The following is a 16,634-nucleotide window of genomic DNA, read 5'->3' on the forward strand; positions in this document are numbered from 1 at the left end:
GAGGAGAGAGAGAGAGAGAGAGAGAGAGAGAGAGAGAGAGAGGATGGGGTTAGTGGTGGTGGTGGTAGTGGAGGGGAAAAGATGATACAGATGATGATAAGGGTAATTTGAAATTTTTATGTGATTTTTTAGTGTTTGAATAATTTTGTTATATGGAATTCATGTTTTATAGGTACAAATAGTAATTTCCTTTTTTATGGGTAGATGTGTTAACGTTTTCAACTTTCGTGGATACAAACGGTAGTTTACTCTTTAAAAAATTTTAAAAATTTCTAATTATCACATTAAAAAGTAATTGTCATGATGGCCTAGTATTTTTTAGTTGTTATCAAAACTTTGCCATGAATTTGAAAAATAGATCAGTGAACATTTTAATGCAAAATATAATAAAGATTTAAGAGATTGGTATCTTACTAGATATTCTTTAAGAAACCATAGAAATAAGAGAATTATATTATAAGTATTTGATAAAAAAATAAAATTCATTTATATTTCTTTAATTGGTTTAATAATTATTTTCAAGACTTTAAAAGAGAGTTTTGTCCTTTAACAAAAACGACCACTGATTGAAAAACTAATCCATGTCAAGCTATAGAATAACAATATCCTCCTTGAGAGATCATAAAACTACCAGTGGCCCAAGACTTACAATTAGAAGCCACTCTTTACAAGGATAGTAGTGTAAAAAGTGCTGTAGACAAAAATGACATTAAAAAAATTCATCAGCAACTTAACTATACTAACACAGTTTTAGATGTTATGAAAAATTAACTAAAAAAAATTGAATATAAACATAGAAAAAGCAAACTCATAGAAAAACCCATATACAAGTTTCAAAATCCTGACATAATCAAACTGAAAACAAATGTCGAAGGTGACATAGATGATATAAAAGAAAAACTTAAATTAATAAGTAGGGGACAAACGACTATCAATACCATAAGCTTGGAAGTTAATAAAATGTCACTAAAATCTCAAAATTATCAAAAACTCAAAAATTACTATCCACGATCAACTCTGGTAGATGTAAGTATTGAAGAAAGAACATAATTAGTATAGAATAGTTTTACGGATTCTGATTTAATAGAATCGAATTTAGACGGATTAAGTGAACAATGTATCACCTTACTACACAGAACTTTACGTTTAAGTCGTAAATCAATGGTGGCGTGACATTATGACACTTAAAAAGAGAGATACATACATAATATTTGAAGAATAATATTTTAACTAGGAGCTTGTGAAGAAAAGTGAACGTTGATAGCCATTAATCACATGCGAAATACGTTGACTCAAGTAAATGTCGTATACAAAAAGAAAAACATATACATAAGTTCACAATAGAATACATAATAGTCACTAGTCTCGACCCACGAAGAGAAGGGCCGGCTAGAATATTATAACACTTGAGAATTTTCAAAATATATAACCTATGTCTTCAACAAAAGCCTCTAAGAGAAAATACAGAATATACAGTAAAGTTTTAAAAGTGGAGAAAATTCTAAAGCCAAAATAAATTTCAAAGATGATCCTCTTCGCTTTGCCACCTGAAACTCCCACACTCTTAACGAGGTGCATTACATCTTGCATCTGAAAAACAACAAATTCACGATGGGTGAGAACCCCAAGGTTTCCAGTAGGGTAACGGTTCCAAATAAAGACTATATAAGGAAATATGAACCCTCTAAGCAATCCTGATCTCCAACTTCTCAGGAATCCAAGCCTAGGATCTTAACTAATCCATACAGGGTTAATTTTGCTAAATTGAACGTACTCTAAACTACAACCAATCCCATTCATTCCTAAAAGTCATCATCTTTAATCCCAGTCCCAAGTCTCATTAATGAAATCAAACACAAACAATAAGCAATACAAAGCAAATACAGTTAGAGAGAAATTACAATAAATAGTATATTTAACAGTTAACAGAATGTTAATTAGACAAACCAAAACAGTTATGTAGACCCAAGGAATTTCAAACAAATGCAATATAATGCATGCCTGTCCTACTGGCCGTGAGTTCACGTGTCGGTTAAACTGTCAGATCTGACACATCCAGTAGCTAATCTAGATATTATCTCTCTTCCATGCATCCCCAGGAGGAACATAACACACATATATATGATTAACAAGAAGGGAATCCTCAACCTTCTGGAGGGAATCCTCTGCCTTCCACTATCTCACTGTAGGCAGCGCTATCTGGGATATAGTGTGATGATAGGACTTTTGCTAGTAAAGAATTTTATAAAAATAATCACGTTGTAAGTATAGTTTCTAAACCAACAAAGAATCCTTTCGTACAAAAGTTTTGGTTGTCACAAGTAACAAAACCCAATAAAATTTATAACCGAAATATTTAAACCTCGGGTCGTCTTCTCAAGGAATTGCAGGGAGGTGGATTTATTATTGGTTATGGAAAAAGATGTATTTTTGGGTTTTTGGAAATAAGGAACAGAAAAATAAATTGGCAAGAAAGTAATCTTAATTATCATGAACACCAGTGCAAGGTATAAGAACTGGAAATCCCATCCTAGTTATCCTTATCAGGTGTGATGAAAATTGTTTATTGCTCCCACTTAGTTAACCCTTACTAAATAAAGAAAAGTCAAGTGGACTAACTAATCTGATTCCTCAAGTTCTAGTCAACTCCTATGGAAAGACTAGCTTTAGAGGGATCCAAATCAATCAGCAATTTCCAATTTCCAATCAACCGCTGAGTTTGATAACTCAAGTATCACCAATTACTTAACCAAAGAAAAGGAAAAAAAATCTAAATTATTTATATCATAAATAGAAGAAAACAATCATAAATCTGAAATATCTCGAATTATATTAAATAGAAAATAAAATTAAACATAGGAATCCATAAACCAATTTGGGAAAATAAACAAACTAAAGTAATAAAATAAATAAAAGTGGAAGAGAACATAAATTAAAGGAACATTGAACCTGGATTGAAGTAATAACCATAAAGTAAAAGAAATCCTAATTCTAAACCTAAGAGAGAAGAGATAACCTTTCTTTCTCTCTAAAACTACATCTAAACCTAAAATTGTGAATTATGAATGTTCTATTAAGTTGTGTTTTATAAATGGATTAATTCCCCCACTTTATAGCCTCTAATATGTGTTTTCTGGGTCGAAACCTGGATAAAAAACAGCCCAGAAATCGCCTACGTACAGGTCGCTGCAAAGTCACGCGGAAGCATCGTCCACGCGTTCGCGTGGATTGAGTTTTCGCTAGATCACGTGTCCGCGTGATCCATGTGTGCGTGTCACCTGGATTCGGGGCAGCTATGGCAAATTATATATCGTTGTGAAGCCCCAAATGTTAGCTTTCTAACGCAATTAGAACTGCATCATTTGGACCTCTGTAGCTCAAGTTATGGTCAATTTAGTACCAGAAGGTCAGGCTGGACAGCTTTAGCAGTTCCTTCAGTTTCTTGTATTCCTTCCACTTTTGCATGCTTTCTTTCCATCCTCTAAGCCATTCCTGCCCTATAATCTCTGAAAACACTTAACACACATATCAAGACATCGAATGGTAATAAAGGATAATTAAAATTGACAGTTTAAAGGCCTAGGAAACAGTTTCTTAATTATATCACAAGATTAGGAAGGAAAATATAAAACCATGCAATTAGTATGAATAAGTGTATGATAAGAAATTAAACTGCGAAACTAAACATACGAGAAACTTAAACTGCAAGAAACTAAAGCAAGATAATGGAATTATCAACTAAGCAATTATGGAATCAACAAGAAGTGACATGAATTAAAATCTATTCTAAGGAAACTAATTAAACTAACTAGAAATAACTAAAATAGAAAATAATCAAAGAAGGTTTTTGGGTTTTAGTATAAACGTATAAATCTCTTGACTAAGGTATAGGAAAAGGGGTCACCATCCTCGTCTAACAATCATATGACGACATTTGTGAGAATTTAATCCCATTAAGTATATGTCTATGCTTGAGGTAAGTCAAATAGGCATAGTCAACATCAATTCATAAGTCCTAATCTAACTATTAATTGACTTAGTAGAAGACTAGTGTCAATAGATATCAATTTAACTAACGTAGACCCCACATTATCAATCCAATTAGACACAATGACTCAAGATTATCCAATTCCTTTAACCTAAGCCAAAAGTGTGAAAAACTACTCCATAATCAAAGGAAATATTTCATCAAACACTTGGTATGCACTAAACAAAGACATGGGTAAATTGCAAAATAAATAGAAGTTAAAATAACCCACTATATATAATCACTATCAAAGGCTATAATAGACATAGAAGGAATATAAAATTCAAATTCAATTAAAAAAAATTCGAAATTTACAATCGTATCAAACTATAGTCATAGGTAACAAAAATGAGTAACTAACAAGTAAACTAGATAATTGAGAGTGCAATGACTATAAAATTAAGAAAAGAACTAAAATTAAACAAGATCCAAACCACAATTCAATAGAAAAATATTGATAATCTCAAAAAAAAAACCTAGAGAGAAGGAGGAGTTCTTTCTCTAAAAAAAACTAAAAAAACTTTAAAACAAAAACTAACTGTTTTCTAAGTATGAGTGTGTGTGTGTCCATCTCCTTCTATTCCTCAGTCAATTAGCCTCAATTTGGGCTTGGAAATGGGCCAAAAAAGCTCCATAAATCACCACTCACGTGTTCCTTTAATGAGGCACGCTTTTGATGTTCCGCGTATCGGCAGGGGCTCAAGTACGTGAGACTGGAAAAACTCACATCATGCATCGCGGAAATAGTCTCGCGTACGCGAGACTACTGAAGCTTCAAAACTCCAAATCTTCATGATTCCTTATTTTTGAAACCATCCTTACCCTATAGGTCTTGAAACACTTGAACGCACATATTAAGACATCGAATGGAATCAAGAGTGAAATAAATTTAATCGATTAAAGGCCTCCAAAAGCATGCTTTAGTCACTTAAGTACAATTAGAAAGAAATCATAAAAATATGTAATTTTCATGAATAAATATGAGAAAAGTCGACGAATTCTACTCATTTAAAGCAGATAAATACCATGAAATGTGGATTCATCAGCGGGGAATTGAACCGAAAGAAATTCTCAACCTTCTATCTAATTTTTTGATGTAATAAGAGAGAAAATTCTCAACCTAACTTTTCTATTACAACACAAAAGAGGGAATCCTTAACTTCAACTTGCCTACTTGTGAGCGGGACAAAGCCACTGTCCTCACTGTAGGTGGGACGAACCACCATCCCCACAATATCAATAATACAAGCGAGACAAAAACCCACGTCCTTGCCAATTCAGTTATCATATCACATAATCATGCAAGAGGAACAAAACCCACATCCTTGCTAATCAATAATCATTATCGATCAAATCCATTATCATCATCAAATCCATCATTAATCATAGTCGCTAGCATATATCTCAAACATAGTTGTCATCATAAATCTCATATAAATCCTCACTTTTTGACATAAGCCTTTAATCAAATTGGTTCAATCATAATCTTAACCAATCATACCCCATCTATTACTAAAATAACTACCATCATCGATCCGTGAGCGAGACAAAGCCACCGTCCTCACCGTAGATGGGACAAACCACCATCCCCACAACATTTAATACATTTGATTTTACACGTCTTATAGGGGAGTACCCAAATTTAAATTCATTAATTCTATCCCCAATGATATTAAGGTCAAAAATATAGTTTGCAGAGTTCATACGGAGGTTACAGGGGATTACAAACTCGTTGGATGTGCTAAATATTCCAAAAATAACATTTCAGTAAAAATAGGAGATCGTGCATATGCATGGCTTGTGCGTACGTGTGGAACCTGGTTCAGTTTTAGCAAGAAATTGGCATCGTGCGTACGCATGCATTGTATGTACGCGCGTCATGTGTACGCATGTATCGTGCGTATGCGCAGAACCTGGTTCGGCCACCAATTCTGCAAACTCTGCATAACTCAATTTTAAACACCAATTTTTAAACACCAATAACTTTTGCTACAAAACTTGTTTCATCTTAAAGTAGACATTCCAAATTTTAATTCAAGATAAATTTCATTGATTTTCAAATTTCAGGGGCCAAGTGGCCTTCCAAAGTTGACCAAAATTTTCTAAAAATACATTTTTCTGCAAAATTAGATTTTACCATTTCTCAATTATTTCTCTTTTGAAACCAAAATCAACAAGCCTCATCCATTATTTACACTCCATCAACTCATCAAACACTCTTGTTGGGGAGGCACAACAGTGGTGGCAAAGAGATCACTGTCTATTGCAGCAAGGGAATAAAGATGGGATAATCACTTAGGAGGTTTTAGAGAGGAGTTTACAAGAAGTATTTTTCAAACTCTGCAAAGCAAGCTAAGGAGTTGGAATTGCTACAACTGAAGCAAGGATCTTTGACCATAGCTACTTACACGAGCAAGTTTGAAGAATTATGCCGCTTTTCGGGAAATTGTCAGGGTGCCCCTAAGGGGTACGAGGAATGAAAATGTATGAAGTATCAAGATGGTCTGAGAGATGACATCATGCAAGCTGTGGCGCCTCTTGAGATCAAGAGCTTTTCGGAGTTGGTAAACAAGAGCTGTGTGGTAGAGGATTGCTCTAAGAGGATTGAAACCCCTGGGACCAACCGTGGTGACTACCACAATCAGGAACGTGCAAGATCCTTTGCTTTAAGAGGCCAAAAGTTCAAGAGAGAAGGTTACAATCAACAACCTCAGCAAGCCCAGAATAGCTTTCGAAGGAAGAACAACAACAACAATCATTAAGGAAGGAGGTATGGGAAGCAACCTCAGAATGATATGATGTGTAGGCGGTGTGGTAGCTATTACCCAGGAAATCCATGTAGAGCTGGATTGGGACTATGTTACAGATATGGAGGAGCTAGTCATATGTCCTTGAACTATTCTGAGAAGGCTAGCCGGAATGCTGCTAGAGCCCAACAGCAAGGCTATGTATATGCTATAACAGCGGAGGATGTCGCCGGGTCTGATACATTGGTTAGAGGTAAATAAGAGATTGGTGGTAATGTGTTAACTGCATGGTACGACTGATAAGTTGCTAATTTAGGATTGTTAACGCCGAAATTGTATTTGAATTTAGATTTAGAAGCAGATTATATGGTAACTTAGGATAACATTGGATATTTGGTAAATTGTTGAGTACACGAGACAGGTAGAAATGGAGAAAAGTAAATGAGCATGATTTAGGCTTGAAATTGGCTGGATTTGACATTGAGTGGCATTCGGTTTTAGTTAGGATGAATGAGTAAATTCTGATTTTGATGGTGATGGATTGGTTTACAATATGCATATATTGTAAATTGTGAATTGATGGAAAATTGGTGCAAGCTGGTGTTATGTTGGGAGTGAGAATTTTATGAGAATTTAACATGGTTGTAATTAATGTAAATAAGGACGGATAACCTAAATAGGTACCTTGAATTGTGTTAAGATCTTAGGTAGTATGATTATTTTGATTAAGGATTTTAATGAGCTTTTGATTTAAACTTAGAAATACGCTAAGGTCCTAGATTACAATTGAAGTCTTGGGATAAGCGTAAGCATTATTTAGGTTATGTTGAGAAAGCTTAGAAGCGGGTCTACGTTTTGTAGTTTGATAAGGGAATATGATGTGAATGCATGGTAGGCATTTGATCTTAGTTGTCATAAATAGGATTTAGTGATTATCTGATATGTTAATTTGTAGTTTAGTGCTTAAGGAATGAGTGATTTGACTCTTACTAGATAAAAATTAAAGTAACGCAGCAGAAGCTTGCGGAAGTATTAACATAGGATATATGCGAATAGGAGCTGTAGAAGGTGACTAAAAAATATATCTTAGGCTTAAGTACTCAAAGATTTTAGCGGGTTGATTTTCAAAAAATTAAGTTTGATTATGGCAACAGGATTTGATTGATTTATAAATGGTTGTGGAAATGAGTGTCGGTGTGTAATTGGATTTGATTGATAAGTGAGTGCAAGATGTTATGTTTGAAGGACAGTTATTACGATAATAGATCATACTGATTTTGGCTTTAGGATGAAGACTGGAAATAATTGGTTTTAAATGAATCCGAGATGTGGACTTGAAGTGTTGAGTTGTGTTGAAGTGGGAATGCTAAGGTTGTGTTGGATTAAATTGAGGAAACCTGCGAAGGGTGGTGAATTTCTACTTAGAAGAGATTTCATCAACTTTGGTAAGGATTTGAAGAGTTTTGGAGACTTTGAGTTATGATTTTGATTGGTTGCTGTGGAAGGTTTTATATATGGGAAGATGAACGTGATATTTGATTAGCTATTAAGAAAGATCTAGAGAAAGTTAAGAGTAAGACAAGGGAATACGACGTAGACTTAAAATTCGATTAAGTTTATGAGTGGAGGTGATAAAGTATGAGGGAGGTGATAAAGTATTTAAATTGACGTTAAATGGTAGCATGAATAATGTGAGTTTGGTTGAATTTGAGGAAGCTTTCAATGGTGACCTAGCCCAAGTTTCGTTTTGTTTTCTTTTCATGAACCAAATTTTGTGGACAAAATTTTAAATAAGGTGGGTAGAATGTAAAACCCAATCAAACCGTAAGTAATTAAGTAATTAACTAAATATGGGCAAAAATGATTAGAAATTTAGCAATCGAAATTTGACAATTTAAATATGATATTTGGACTCAGTAAAATTTTCTAAGTCGAAAAACAGTTTTCTGCGTAAAGACGCGCATTGGAAATTTGACCGGCAGTACCGGCTGAGATCTGTCTAGTATTACAGCTGAGAAAATCAATTATGGACGAGAAAACGTTCATAAATTAGAATTCATGATTTGAGAAGGTAAAAATATTTAAAACGTGAGTTAAAACGCTAATTTTAAACCCAAAATTAGCCTAACGGACTAAACCAAGTGAACCGGGTCCAAGTGGGTCCAAACCCACACACACACACACATTCATAAATTAATGAAATTCAGCACTAATTTCCCATTTTGAGAGAGAGGTTTGGTGGTGAAGAGAGAAGAGAGAAGAGAGTGGAGAAATGAAACCATAGCCACCATCAACTTCAAACCTCCATAACTTTTGCTCTGGTGGTCTGATTGACGAGTCGTTTGTGGCCACGCATTGTTTTTCTTGCCCTCTTTGATTCTATCTAGGTATTGTAGTGAGTATCTCATTATCCTCTACCTAGTTTCATTTTCCCTATGATTTTGTGTTTTGGTTTGGGTTTTGAGGAAATCTTGTAATTTTGGTTGTTTAGGGGTACTCTAGTATGAGCTATTGATGAGTTTTATCAATTATTTTTATAGGTTAAGGAAATAATCCTCCAACTCTTGTGATTTATGAGATTTTATAAACTCTAGGTTGATGTATGTATGAAATTGTGTATATTAGAGTATTGGATAATTTTGAATACATATTTGGAACTTAGGATTAGCTTGTGGAGCTTTTGGGTGAGCCTTGAAGTGGAGAATTCAAGTGTTGGGTGTGAACCGCCATCACTAAAGGTACGATTTAATTTTTTTTAAGTACTATGTTGTGTGATAAGAATTCCTAGGTTAGATACTCCTAGGATTATGTTTGGATTTTGTAATTGGATGGCATTGATATGTATAGTTGATATGTTGTGGTAATTAATGAGTGGGTTGAGAATTGTGTGATTTTGCATATTTGGTGTGTTAAAAAATTTGATGAATTGGATAATGATTTTTTGGTTGTGGAATATGTATTACATTTGTGAATTTGGGCCGGAGACCGTGAATTTTGACCAGAGGCCGGGGAAAAGGTAAGGACGGTAAGTGATGATTGAATTGTGTGATGATGTATGTGATTGAATGATGTTCGGTTGCTCGGGCAGATGGTGGGTTGAGGTGGGAGCAACTAGGTGTTAGAGAGGATCTGGACCTGGGCGCGAGCTTCGGAAATGAGGCGATCGGCCGAGCTGTCAATGGGCCGGCGGATGAGGCCACCTGCAAGGACACTCCGATGCTTAAGTTAGTGTCCGTACGAAAAGGCGGCCAAATAGGGTAAGAAAGGTGATGTACCTCTGAGGAGGGATAGATCCCTCCCTATTTATAATCTAAACTCGGGTGGGCCCCTTTGCTTGGGCTCATATGTCTGAAAGCTTCTGCTAGCTGTCCAGGTTTTCCCAGCGGGGTGTGAGGTGGCATGCGGGTCACACCTGGGTTCGAGTTGAGTGACCCGATGGATCAGTGGCTCACAGTCGGATCCGAGACCCTTGTTGGGCTGGGCCAGAACAAATGGAAATTTGATAATGAATGAGTAGAAAGTAGGAATGATTGCTAGGAAATTAGAAATTGAAGATTAAGATGTGAAATTGGTGGAATTTGAGTTGAATTGTGTAATTGGGGTAGTTTGGATTTGGTTAAGTGTAAAAATATGAAATGGGTTGGTTTGTTGTAGTGAAAATAAATTTGGCTTGTGAACAATTTGAAGGATTGGTAAATGTGTATTTTTAGTAAAAACAGATTTTTGGCCAACTTCGGCTGGTCGTAACTCAGTTCTTGGAGTTGAAAATATTTCAAAATTGGGTTTTTATGAAAATTCATTTATCGATCTTTTCAATGATTCAAGAATAGTTGAAAAATGAATTTTGTACAAAAAGATATGAATGTTTGAAAATTGGGTTCAAAAACTGATTTTTACACTTAACAGCTTTTTGCAAATTCTGCAACACTCGCGTACGTGGAGGTGCCACGCGATGCGGACATTGGGCATTGTCCAGTGGTCCTGCGTATGCGGAAGGAGGCATGCGTATGCGGAAGCGTCGAAATTGCAAACTTGCGTACGCGGGCGTGGTATGCGACACGAGTGAAGGCTGCTGTTTTTCAACACTCGCGTACGCGAACAAGTACTCGCATATGCGACACCCAAAATTTCAACCATGCTACGGGCGCCAATGCATGCATACGCACAACCCCCAAAATTTAGAAAAGTGTATTTTTAAGTCTTTTAACCATTCTTTTAACCTTTTATACCTTTATAAACCCCAATAAGAAAATAGAGGCAGTAAAATTAAGGATGGAAGAGTTAGTGACTAAATCTAAGGAGTTGAGTTAGTGAAATTGAGAAAATAGAATAAAACGGGAAGTAATGCGTGATGAAAACGTTGATGAGCTATTGATGGAATTAATGTTGAGTATGATTATGATTAAGATTGAAGAGAATGATTAAGAGGATGACTAGTAAAGATGATTTACAATAATTGAGATATAGTAAAGGAGATAATGATATTGAGAGATAGTAATAAATGATTGAGATTGAAATATACCTGCTCGAGTAGATGCAGTAGAGTGATTTCGCTTGCTCCGGGATGTGGTTGAGATGATTACGATGATAAGGGGGTGATGATAATTGATTATGAGTAATGTGATTGAGGATAAGCATGATAATAAGACTAAGTCTGATGAGGTACACCTGCCTGTAGGGGTGTTTGAATCCAAACCGGTCCAAAAAAATTACAAAACCGCACTGATCCAAACCAAAAACCGTTTCAAACCGTTCAATTTGGGATGTTTTTTGGATTTTGGATCGGTTTTATTGCTGTCTGGTTCGATTTGCGGTTCTACTCTGCACAATCGAACCGAACCGCATATAATAATGATGATGATGATGATGATGATACGGCATATGGCCATACAGCAGCCCAGCCCACCTTAGTCCTTTTCCCTTACTTTTCCCCCTAGGCCCACACCGAGTCACGACCCACAGCACTGCACACATTCATTTCCCATTTCCCCTTCCCCTAAACAAACACAAACCCTTACGGCATAACCTAAAGATAGAAACCATACTTAGTACTCACAAATCTTCACACTCACTCACTCATAGTCTCTCACCATATCTCACAGAGTCACAGACTCACACACACCTCAGACCTCACTCACTCTCACCGTCACACGTTGAGTCGTCGACACCGTCCGCTGCCTCCTCTTCAATGCCGTTGCCACCTCCTCTTCTCAGTGAGTTTTTACTTTTTTTTATATGATGATCATATCAAAGTGCACACGGTTTTCTAGTCTAGTTTAAGCTCAATCATCAAATAATCAACATTTGATTTTCAAACCAGAGTTATAATAATAATATCCACGAACCACCCCCAACCCTGTTTTCTTGATGATTTTTTATTAAAAATAAAAAGAAATAGTTTTTCTCTTCTATTTCTGTTAATGTATTGAATTTGAAGTCAACCTGTTCTTGTTACTTTGACAATCTATTATGTTAAATTTGTTATTTTTGACAATTTGTTCTTGTTATCTTTGAGAATCTGTTATACTAAATTTTGTGTTGTACTTTTGTAAATTTTATATTTGTTCACTTTGATTTTAGCTTTTAATTTGAAGATCAACATTGTCAGCTTCATATCCTGAGGTAATATTCTTATTTTAAAATGTGTATGTTGGTAACAACTCAATATGTTGATTATTTGAAAAAAATATTAAGATAACATAAACTGATTTTGGTTATCACAAGATGTTCAAAGTAGTGAGCTAGGATTTACTAGTGCTACTCCGTCCACTTTTGAATCAGTCAGATCTTCGGGACAGTCGGAGTTGATGCCGCCGCCACAGCCGTAGTCACAGCCATAAACGCAGATGCAGACGTAGCCACCATCGCTGCCGTTGCTGCCACCACGTAGTGATCAGAACAATGAAGGAACTAGATCTAAGAGGAGGAGAGGCAAAGCAAATGTTGCTAATGAGTCAACTAATCCTGGCCAGTCTGAGGAACCAGGTACAGGTAACACTAAAAAACTTGTTAGACCTAGATCTTGGACTTGGGAGCATTTTAAAAAAGATGAAAGTGGTCATAAACCTATGGCTATATGTAAGTGGTGCGGAGCATCTTATGCGGCTGATTCACATAAAAATGGTACTAGCAATCTTAAAGGTCACTTGTTGAGTCAGTGTAAAATTTCCAAAAGATTCACATGATCCCACACAAAAAACACTTGTTATGCAGCAACTTAAAAAAGAAGAAGGAAATGGGATGGGTAATTATTTGACTGTTGTATCATTTGATCCTGATTTATAAAGACAAGCTCTTGCTAGAATGATAATCGTAGATGAGTTGCCTTTTAGATTTGTCGAAGGAGAGGGGTTTCGTTATTTCATGAGTGTTTTGTAGCCAAAACTCCATATTCAGTTGCTAGGGATTGTTAGAACTTGTTCATGAATGAAAAATAGAAGTTGAAGAGTGTCTTTATAAATTCAAATCAAAGTGTATGTTTGACCACTGATTGTTGGACTTCTGAACAAAATCTAAACTATCTTTGCCTCACTGCACATTTTATTGATCAAGATTGGATGTTGCAAAGAGAATTCTTAACTTTTGTCTCATCAAGAATCATAAAGGTGAAACAATTAGTAGAAATATAGAAAAATGTCTTTTAAATTGGGGAATAAGTAGAGTCTTTAGCATCACAATTGATAATGCTAGTTCAAATGATGTTGCCATTTGTTACTTGAAAGGTAGAATGGATGATCGGAATTCACATCCTTTAAAAGGTGAACATTTGTATGTTAGGTGTTGTGCTCATATCTTGAACTTGGTGGTGAATGATGGTTTGAAGGATATGCATTCTTCAATTAGTAAAATTAGGAATGCTGTTAAATATGTTCGTGCTTCTCCTAGCAGCATGGATAGGTTTAAAAGTTGTATTAAAGAGGCTAGGATCCAAGACTGCTCTTGTGTGCAACTAGATGTCTCCACTAGGTGGAATTCCACTTACATAATACTTGATAGTGCTTTAAAATTCCAAAAAGCCTTTAAGAGATTAAGTGAGAGGGATGTTGAGTTTGTAATGATGCAAGGGGGCATTCCAAAGAATGAAGATTGGGATAATGCAAGATGCTTTGTGAGGTTTTTGAAGATTTTTTTGATGTAACAAAAAAATCTCGGGTTCTACATTTGTGACATCTTCTTCATATTTTCATCACTTTTGTTCAATTCTTACTTCTTTGAAGACTTGGGCTGATAGTAATGACATATTACTTAAGGGTATGGCTACAAAAATGGAGGCTAAGCATGATAAATATTGGGGTAACTTGAGGAACATGAAGATGATAATTTTTGTTGCTATGGTATTTGACCCTACATATAAGATTAAGTTTGTTGAGTGGAGTTTTCAAAGGTTGTTTGAGAAGGAGGATGCTGATTTCTTATGTGGTAAGGTGAAGCAAGTATTCAATGGCTTGTTCAACAGCTATAGGGTTGCTCTCAATAGTGATGAAGCACACCAATCTGCACAACACAACCAAGATGTGGATATGGATGATAGTGCCTTTGATGATGTTCGCTTTGCAGCAGCATTTGAAAATGATGTAAGAGCAAGTGAGAGTGTCAACACAAATGAAGTGGATTTATATCTTATGGAGTCCTTGGAGAAACCAGTTGATCCAAGTAGTTTTGATATTTTAACTTGGTGGAAAGTGAGCTCTAACAATTACAAATATCCTGTTCTAAGTCAAATTGCGAGAGATATTCTAGCTATGCCGGTGTCAACGGTTGCTTTTGAATTTGTCTTTAGCACTAGATGTATAGTGCTTAATCAATATAGAAGCTCTCTTACCCCAAAAAATGTTGAAGCTTTGATTTGTGCACAAAATTGGTTTCGACCAATTCATTGCCAATTGACCTTGAGGAGTCTTTTGAAGAATTTGAAAAACTTGAGAAAGGTAATTTTCTTTATTATTATGTTTTATTTTATCTACATATATTGATTAACTTTACTACTTGATAATATGTTTAAGTTACTAATATTTATTTTATTATATTTTATTGTAGAACTTGAGCCAATTCCTCAACTAATAGATAAAGAAGACTCTGGTGATGAATCTAATTAGTGATCGGTGCTTCACTTCTCAGCTCGGAGTTTTTTATGTTATGTTTTTATTAAAAATTTGTTATGTTATTTAATTTTATGTTGTTGAGACTTGTTTAGTTATTTTTATGTTGAAGAATTATTATTCAAGACTTGCTGAATAGGTTGGATTGTTGGGTATTTGGACATGTTGCTTTATAATGTTTTATGAAATTTATGTTTTATTATTATGTTGGATTGTTGGACAGGTTATCAACTCTATAAATTAAGTTATTATTTTTTTGTTTAAAAAAATCGCAGATCCAAACCGATCTGAACCACTTGTAATCGGATCGGATCGGATCGGATTTCCAAAAAAAGGTTCATCCAATCCAAACCGCACCGCACATAAATTAAGCATTCGGATCGGATGACTTTTTCCCTTAAAACCGATCCAAACTGCACTGCGAACACCCCTACCTGCCTGGGTAGATGCAGTGGAGTGATTCCACTTGCTCCGAGTTATGGTTTGTGATTCTGGGATAGATGCAGTGGAGTGATTCCACTTGCTCCCAGTTTGTTTTTTTATCTTATGGGGGTAGATGTAATGGAGTGATTCCACTTGCTCCCAGTTTGTTATTTATCTTCTAGGGTAGATGCAAGGATAGTGGTTTTGTCCCGCTTACTCCCAGATGTTGATCCTGCGTTGCAAGATGTGGCCGGACACTTAGACCTTTCTGGATATTATTCCTCCTTGAAGATGTGAAATTCCTCTTGGTAGATGCGTGCACACAGAGATTGTCTAGGTTTGCTACCGGACATGTTGGTTTGGCTGTATAACCGATAGATGAGCTCATTGGCCATAAGGCGGGCATACATCATTTGCATATGTTTGATTTGTTTGGGTTTGCTTAATTGTATTAATTTACCTTGTTGAATATGTTGTATGACTAAATTCTACTTGCCTTAATTGCCTTACTTGTGTTTTACTTGTCTGTGTTGCTTGTGTTTGTACAACTGAGAGGTCCCTCATGCTGGTGTCAGTTGACGCTGAGGGATGTCCTTGTTGAAAATGAAATGATAAAATGATTAATTAACAATAATGAATATTGAATGAGATAAATTGAGCTCCCTGGGTAAACGCAGTGAAGTGATTTCACTTGCTCCAGGTGAAGATATAGGATATTGATATAGAATTACTGAGTCGGCTAGCTGGTGTTGGTTTTGGTCATGGTTCTGTAATAAATTGGAAGTTAGAAGGTTTGGAAGGTTGGAAAAGACGAGAGATTGAATTAGACTTAGTACCCCCTAGGACAGTTGCCTAATTTATGGATAGTGAGAACCTAGGGGGAACAATTGATGAAAGAAAGATTAAGATACTTAGTAAGTTCTTATTATAGTGCATTGTATTTATTTGGCACTTTTACCGTACTGGGAATCCATGGGTCAGGGGTTCTCATTCCATATATATTTTTTGTTTTTCAGATGCAGGTCTAGGTACTCAGCAGTGAACTGTGGTTTATCTGAAAGATGGCGAAGATCATTGGATTCTGCTTTACTTTTGTTTAGAATCTCTCTGTTCTTGTTTTGAAAAACTTATTATATGTATTTATTTCCTTTTGAAAACTTGCATATAGAGGTCTGGATTATATTTTGGGAGAGATAGAAAAATACTGTTGACAACTGATTTTATTTCTGTACCCTAGTCGGTCTAAACTTCGCATGTCGCCACTAGTGGCTATCATACTTATGTCTATATGTGTGTGTGTGTGTGTGTGTGTGTGTGTGTGTGTGTGTGTGTGTGTGT

This window comes from Arachis ipaensis, chromosome B10 (genome assembly GCF_000816755.2).
Source record: "Arachis ipaensis cultivar K30076 chromosome B10, Araip1.1, whole genome shotgun sequence".
Taxonomy (NCBI): Eukaryota; Viridiplantae; Streptophyta; class Magnoliopsida; order Fabales; family Fabaceae; genus Arachis; species Arachis ipaensis.